This window comes from Desmodus rotundus, chromosome 7 (assembly GCF_022682495.2).
Source record: "Desmodus rotundus isolate HL8 chromosome 7, HLdesRot8A.1, whole genome shotgun sequence".
Lineage (NCBI taxonomy): Eukaryota > Metazoa > Chordata > Mammalia > Chiroptera > Phyllostomidae > Desmodus > Desmodus rotundus.
Genome location: NC_071393.1, coordinates 116,577,312 through 116,585,853, shown reverse-complemented (window position 1 = coordinate 116,585,853; position 8,542 = coordinate 116,577,312). Strand labels below are relative to the sequence as shown.

Genomic DNA, 8,542 nt, shown 5'->3' with positions numbered 1-8,542 from the left:
TTGGCACGCAGCATTAGTCAAGTGGGTGGGAAGGGCATTTCCCGGTGATCCAGGGCTTGGGGGAAGGGGCAACCTCCCTCCATCCCAGCCTTGGCAAGCAGCTTCTGGAGAGATCCGTGTGGGTGGCAGTGAGCACAGCGTTTCTTGATGGACAGGAATGCCCACGGGCCACACCTTCTTCAGCCCTCTAAGCACCTTATCATGTCTGGACCCGCGAAGGAGGTGGCAGTGCCAGGGAGTGGGTTCTCCTGTGTCTGGCTCCAACAACCGGTTTATTGTGATGATTCTATTTGTGTTCCGTGTGTTCTGTTTGACTTGGCAGCTAGGAAGGGGAAAGGGCAGCAGGTTCACTCCGGTTTGTACTGGGTGGTTCCTGTAGCCACACCCAGGCATTAAAGCCAGCGGCTCACACCGGGATGTCTCTACCTGAGGGCCCTCTGAGTGCAACAGCAAGGTGTGGGAAGTATTTCCTTTTTGTGGCCCAGCCAGGTGTGGCTGGCATTTCACCTATTCCTGTATTAGTAACTTCGCCCAGATTCAGGTCAAAGGGCAGGCTGAGGGGACTCCAATCACCCTTGAATCCAGGGGACCAGGGGATGGTTGACAATGTCCACCGGGGCTGGGTTACCCTGAGTCCCTACTGTTCATTGGCCACCTTAACTCCTGAATCTAAAACAAAAATCTGAGGTGACAATGTTTTACTTTGCGGGGACTCGTTCCCAAAGTTGAAATCTAGACTTTTCTAAAGCATCCAAAGTAGGGATTCTTTTCATACAAGGTGATAGCATTCACAGAGAAGAGTCTTCAGGGTCAAAAAGACTTAGTCTAAAACCCTGGATTTGCCTCCTTATTTACCTGATCCTCTATTTAGAACTAAAATCTGTGGCACGTGGGAAACACACAGCTAGCACTTCTGCTTCTACATTCCTGGTATTGTTCTAAGCAAGCATTTTTATGAAAACTCCCTTCAGCTTCAAAATAACCGAGGTGAGTAGGTGAGCTCTATTATTGTCATCCCCTTTCACGGATGAGAAGCAGAGGCACAGAGAGATGAAGGAAATTGCCACAGGTCACCCAGCTAATAAGCGACGGTGCCAGGATACCACTGCAGGTAATCTGGCCCTGGAACCCACGTGCTCAACCACTCTGTGAAACTGCCACTCCTAGAGAGCTAACACTGTACCAGGGGCTAGAGATGCCATAGGGAGCAGACACAGGTATAGCCCCCAGTCCCCACCCTGCTATCCCCACCCTTTACTTCTGAGCTCCCCGAGTCAACTTCAAAAGGACCTTTCTATGCAGCCTAGAAACTGCCCTTTGCCCTGGACCCTGGGATAGCCTTTCTTGAATGCAGGCATGTCCTAGGTGAAGATGACAACATGGTCACCCAGCTGGGTCCTAGAAAAAGGACCTTCAGAAGAGCATTAGCTTTCATGGCATCCTCACCTGCCCCAGAGGCAGGAACAAGGCCTTGCCCAGACCCACTCAGGGTCTGTCATGAAAGAGCACTCAACAGGGCAGGCCAGCGAGTGCCTCTCTGTGTTCCTATGCATGCTGGGGGGTGGCAGAACCAGGCTAGAGTGTAGGGAGTAACCAAGCACGTCCAGCACGCAAGGCCACAGAGGTCTTGCCTGAAGAAAGTGGCCCTGACCTAGACAGCCAGGTGATGAAACCATTTCCTCTTCCAGAGAGGCCTCCAGGGCCTGGCAGGGCCACAGGCTTTGTTCACCAGGCCACTCCCTACCGGATGTGATCATGTAATGTACACTGTGGGCTTGAGACTGTTAGAATTACTTCTTAAATGGAGGCAAGGTGCAAATAATTACCATCGCCCACATTTATTGAGTAGTTGGCATGCTTTATGTGGCTGATACGGATTCATTTATTTAATCCTTTAAACAACACTGTGAAATAGGTTCTGTGATTATCGTCATTTGCCAGATTAGAGAAATGAGGCATAGAGAAGTTAACTTCCCCAAGTCTGCATAGGCAATAAGTGAAATTCAAACCCAGGGCTGATGACTTCCAAGACTATACTCTTAACAATCTAAAGCAAAGTGGGGGCCCTTCCCTCGGAGGCAGTGGAGACACGGGACCAGGGAGGAGTCTTGAGACATTGCCATATTGGACTGGAGGGTTCAAGGCCCCAAAGTCCAGTTTTCTGGGGATCCTTAGGACCACCAGGTCCGTGCCTCCGGAAGTGTCATCTGATTCCCAGGCTCTCGCTGGCCCCTTTGGAGATCCAGGAGCCAGAGAGGGCTTCAGTCATACCCTTAGGCTAACTAACCGGATCCCATACTGCAGTCTAACGCGAGTTAGACTTGTCTGCATGTGCCCTGACTCTCTGCGTTGGGGTTCTGCTCTGTGACATCGGGCAAGACAAAGTAAAAACCCCCAAGCCTCCCTTCTAGTCCTGGCCCTTTTTAGAGCACCTGCTTTCCCTCCACCTCTTCTTGGTAAAACACACACACCTTGGTAGTATTTAACACCCAGCCCTGGAACCAGACTCCCTTGGTTTTAATCTTAGCTCTGCCACTCATGTGCGCAGTATTTATCTCCCAAATTATTTACTCTATCTGTGCCTCAGTTTCCTTCTCTGTTAAATGGGACTAACAATAGTACCTTCCTTATAGTGTTGCTGGGAGGACAATGAGATCATGTGTGCATATGGCAAATGATCCATACATGTTAGGCATTATTATTGTGTGGGTAGTTTATTACTTCTTTGCATCCTTCTTTCTCAAGATGTGAGATAAGTTTGTTGAAATCTGGCTCTGAGCTACCATTTTCTGGGCTATTGTTCATACCCCTCCTCCGGTGTTCTCCTGCTGTCAATCCTTCCATAGTCCTTTCTGAAGACATCCAGGAATGGATAGGCTTAGAATGGGGAAGAAATCCCATTAGATTAGATCAAGGGTCTTTGGGAAATCCTTAAAGCCAATTTTCCTGAAAATTTTAGTAGGTCAACTTGGGAAGGCAGCCAAAACTATTCATTCATAACAGCTGCTGAGAAATTGTCATCAACACCTCCATATGGATCCTCTCTATTGGACACAGAGGTTAGGTCTAAAGTCATGAAATCCGAAATAATTACCAAGCAACAGCTATGTAGGGGATTGCTGATGGCAAAATAAACAACGTGTAAAAAAAATCCGCCTCCGCCCCCTTGGCTATGTTCCCCGGGAGACTCTCACCTCCTTTTCTTAGATTATCATCTCCTTCTGACTCCAAACCAGGTCTTAATAGATGTTAGCTTCTATTTGACTTCTAATGTAAGGGTCATACAAACCCACGTGCCTACTAAGTATAAGCTGCTGATGATAGGGGCCTGGGATAGACAGTGAGCTAGTGCTGCTGCACAGGAGAGTCAAGGTAAAGGCGTACCTTATCTCAAATCTGAACAAAGGAGTATATTTCCTGTGAAGTCTGATGAGGAAAAAAAATGCGGTTTGACTCTATCACACAAAGTAAGTTACACTGGGTTTTAACCCTGCTGTAGAACTTGAAAGACCTGAGCAGCACATTTGTGGTTTGGTTGTGTTATCCAATTCTGAGGCTGAAACGCTGCGTGTAGTTCACGGCTGTAGAGTTTCCAGTCCTCCTTCAAGCTCTTACGTTATGGTTTAGGTTGGCCGCACATCTCTCTCCACTGTTCACATGGAACAGCTGCCAGGTACCCGCAGCTAAGAGACGATATTTGTAAGAGTAGCTGCTTACTGAGGGGTTGCCAAGTGCCAGCCACTGCTTTATCTGCCTCATTTCATTCATGACGCCCACTTCACAGGTAGGTAACTGAGGCTTAACACAAGTAAAATAGTTGATCCAGGATGACACAAGTAGAAAGGTATCAAGTCTGAATTCACACTCAGGACCATGCCACGTGACTGCGAAAACTGAGTACTTCTACACCGTATTACACACCATCACCATATTCTTTTCTCCCTCCACAGGTTTGCCTGTGCTGAGCTTTGCCCTCTTCTCTTGCACACCTACTGAGAATGTCATCTCCACTCTATCCACCCCCCGAAGACATTGTCCCCTGTTCTGCTGTCCCGACCATTCTAGCGCAAAGTAATCTCTCACCCCTCTGAACGTTTTTACCCAGACCATCTCGGTACTTAATTATGCATTATTCTGTATTGTTATTCAAATGTTTTATTGTAGAAACTACAAGCTTCCAAAAGTCAGGATCCATGTATTCCCCAAGCACTCAGCCTAGACGTGCGGACACAGCAGTTGCTCACAGCCCTTGGCACATGATAGCTACCATAATTATCATCAGCACCATTATTATTTTCCAAACCATTCATGGGAAATAGCTCCAGCAACTCCAAAACAGAGGACTTGGGTCACTACTATAATGAATGAGGCAGAAAATTGTTACATGAGATGATCAAAACAATCCTAATCAACCATATGGCCCACAGTCTTCTGCACAGTGCTGTTGACCAGGTTTCGGGGTTACATTTTGTTTTTGCTTGTGGCTGAGTCTGTGGTCTGGCCAAGTCTGTGGTCAGGTGGGAACCCCCATGGTGTCTTCCTATGGAACTCAGCATACCGTTGCTGCTGCGGGGGCCTGCTTTTCCTTTCTTTATTAAGAAAAGGAAACAGGAAATTGAATGTAAAACCCTCCAACGGTTAGTATCACACCGAAGTTGTGAATTTAACCACACCCCCGCCAGGAAATGAAAGTGCAGTTCTCACAGTGATGTTCCCTTTCCTTTTGTGACCCACACAGTGTTTTTCTGATGCTAGTTAGATAGTGTAGATGAGAGGGCTGAGCTCCGGGCAGCGCACTGTCATTGGGGATTTGTTGATTTGAGCACAGATTAACACAGATTTGATATTGCACAAATGAAGAAGGGACTTTCATTTGCTGTATGACAACATGGCTCTATCAGATGTCACAAAGTGGGGGGTCCACAGGCAGATTCTGAGCCACTGACAGGTTTTCTTGTTCCAGCTTATATAATGCATTTTACATTTTGCTTCATTGCCAAAGCTTTAAAACAAAGAGATTTCGTACATGGTGCGCATGCAAATCCAATGCAGATTTATGGCCTCCCTTGGGGAGCAGGGAATGGTGCTGGTGGGTGGGAGCTGCCCCCTTTAAGTGGACACGTGTCTTTGGTTTGGTGCCTTTTAGATACACAGATCAGAAGCCTGGCATCTCAACTGTCCCGGGGGCAGGCAGATAAAGCAAATGAGTGTAGTTGATGGGTGGCTACTGCTGTGTTTTTAACCTGCTGGCTGTGAGTTGTCTCCCTGAGGGCAAGAGCCTCGTACAGTGTGCCTAGCATGCGGGCACAGGGTCAGTGCTCAGTAAACGTTACCAAGTGAATCGACACGACACAGGGGTCATTGGTTGCCCGCTTCGGGTCAAGGCATCTAGAAATGAGACTCGCTCGGAGTCCTGTGCAGAGTTGCTGTGAAGTCCTGCAGGTGCACGACTGACCTGGGTTTGTAAGTGTTTTAGTAATGATGTCCATGCGGTTTCTCTATTGTTTTCTTTCAATTTGTATTTATTGATTTGAGAGAGAGAGAGGAAGGAAAGGGAGAGAGAGATTTGTTGTTCCACTTATTTGTTCATTCATTGGTTGATTCTTACATGTGCCCTGACCAGGGGTTAAACTCACCACCTTGGCATATCGGGACAACGCCCTAACTAACTGAGCTACCCAGCCAGTGCCAGTTTCTCTAATTCTTATGCATTGAGGTAAAACACACAGCTTGCATTCCATCAACAGTTTTTAAAGGGCACGTGGGCTACTACACAGGTGGTATAGAATAGTGGTTACCATTTTGGGATCTGGAGCCAGCCTGCCTAGGTTCAAATCCTAGCTCATCCACTCACCAGCTGTGTGATCTTGGGCATGTTACTTAATCTCCCTGTGGCTTCATTTCCACCTCTAAAGCTGTGAAGATTGCATTGGTTGACGGATGTAGAACATTTAGAAGAGCAACGAGTGTGCAGTTAGCAGCCAATAAACATTAGCTGGTACCCTCCCTGCCCAGGGCCCTGTTATGTGACTTAGAAAGAGACAGAAATAAAGGACACGTACGAGAGCCTCTGTAATTTCTCTGTCATCATGACCCAGAAGCCAAATGTGCTACTGATTTTGAAATACCTTATATACTGAGCCCAGAGTATATTGTTTTAACTTGTTCTCATCCCTGGAAGGTGTTCCAATTCGTTATTAGTTTCTTGGCAGTTGAAGCACATGTTTTTCTAGGTGATGGCAGTAGGGCCCGATAACACATAATCCCTCTAATACCCACCCACCTAGTCCCCCCTCTTCCCCGTCATCGGTCATCGGCTGCGGGATCTTCTCTCCCTTTCGCCTAAGTGGCCCAGCACCACCTCATTCGGGGGGCCGCTCTAACCTCTGCAGCTGTTCTAGAACTGTGAGCATGCCAACAGCTTCTTTCCCCTCTGCTCCCCCAGGCTCTCGTGCATGCAGGCTCTCTCCTGTTCCCTCTCTGTCACAGCAGGGTGAATGGCTGTCAGGATTTATGAGCCTAAAAAAGGCACTGTTTAAAATTCTGGAAATTTCCCAGGAAGTGCCCGTTACCCTTGCCACCTCTTCCATAGTCAGTTTGTTCCTGGGTTAGTATCATTGTTTTTCTATTAGCGTGGGGCAACTCTGAGAACAGGGACAAAGAACCTGAGGCAGCACACAGGTCCCACGCACACAGGTTTGTCTTTGGAAGATCAGTGGGCAGCTTCCCACGCACTATCACGTGAAAACGTTTGGGGCAGTGTTGCCTTGAAAGCATAGAAAAGACAGCCCCTACTTTAATAAAGGTCAGGAAATGAAAGTGCAACTATTAAAACAGATTCATTAGGTGGTGGTTAACCATCTTTTTAAAAAGTTACTTCCGGCGGCCGTCCTGCTACGGGGACAGGCGGGCAGGAATGGAGCGGGTGGACGGCGGCGCCCTGCAGACCCGGGGAGCACCCTCCTGCAGAGTAACCTGGCGCAAGCAGTGGAGCGAGGGCTCGCCTTTCTGCCCGCCAGGGCGCTGCTGCGGGGGCGGGGCCCAGTGAGCCACCTGTGAAGCGGGGGCGTGCGCAGTGTGCTGCGGGCCCAGTGCAGGTGGCCTGGATCGCCGCAGGCCAGGCGCATAGCGGCCACCCACAGGAGTGCTGCCTGGTTCGCGTGGCAGCCCGGAAGCTCGAGAATGTTCACGACTTACCGCAGACATGGCTGATTCTGACACTTCCATTAGCCTGGAGGAGTGTCGAGGCCACAAAGAGAGCAAGGGAAAGAATGACGATGATGGACACGGCGCTGGCCCTGGAGAAGCTGTCCCCGAGCAGTGCCAAGTCCTGGGGATCTGACCCCAGGGACTGTGGTGATGTCAATGGGAGCAGGGAGCAGTTGGCCTCCGGAAATAGAAATTGGAGAATCTGGTTTTGCGCTACTCTTCCCTCGGATTGAAGGAATAAAACTACAACCCTTTCATTTCATTAAGGATCCAAAGAACTTAACGCTAGAAGGACGTCGCCGCACTGAAGTAGGCCTCCCAGAAAACCCCGAGCTCCAAGGGGCCCTGGTGTTGGGCTGCAACTGCTGCAAGGTGGGGGCCAGCCACCACCTGCAGCGAGTCGTGGGCACTTTCAGTGGGAGGAACGTCCTCGCGGCTGGCGGCCAGGTGGACAACCTGGCCTCACTGACCTCTGAAAAGGACGTCTGTGCGCGGCGGGGCGCATCCTCGGGGGCTTGTCACCGTGGTTCTTTTTAAAAACAAGCTGACAGACTTGTTCACCTACCCGTTCGCTCCCTGTCGCAGTGGGTGCTGGCTGAGGGGCTCACTCATCGTAATTCTGCTCACAGCTGGAGAGCGAAATGTACATGCGTTGTCCTTGAAGAACTTACTCTCAGCTGGACTCATGTGCTCCCAGAAGTAATTTTCAGCCTTGTCTACGAAGGTCCCACTCTACCTCCATGTGACCAGCGTGTCACTTTCTCTCCAGTGCTGTCAAAGAGCAGATCTATGGTCAAGCTTCTGAGAGCCTCTGATGTGCTTAGTGCTTCCGGAATCTTCTAGAGTGGGAGTAACATTCCCATGACCACCCTTAAATCTGTTTGGCCATAAACGCTTTGTTTCTGTGTGGCCTCTGCAGGCCCACCTGTGCCGCTGGGCGCATGTGTTTGGGATTCTGTACTAGATCTTTTGAACGGCTTGTCAAACACAACAATTGTTTCCTTAAGGTTCTGCTTTCAAAAATAAAAAAAATATTTACTCTTCTGTCAGGAGAAAAAAAAAGTTACTTCCTATATAAAGCCTGTATCAGGGATTTCATTAAAGAGCCGTTCTTGGTACATTTTGAAATCTGATTTACAGAATAGGGCTGCCTCTAATCCTGTGTTCATTTTCTCAGAAATACCAGTGTCAGCTGCCACCTGGACCCAAAGTGGCGAATCTAAACCAGTTGAGTATGAGGTGCTCAGCACACTGGCTTCCCTCCTGAGTAGGGAGAGCAGGGAGCGGCCAGCCAGCGGGATGGAGCTGTCCGGTTCTGGGGGTGGTGGCAGAA

General features: G+C 49.0%; 1 pseudogene; it reads left to right on the top strand.

Annotated features, from left to right (window-relative positions):
* Nucleotides 1-5,298: 5,298 nt before the first annotated feature.
* On the top strand, nt 5,299-8,173 carry LOC112311874 (F-box only protein 22-like; annotated as a pseudogene).
* The last annotated feature ends 369 nt before the right edge of the window (nt 8,174-8,542 follow it).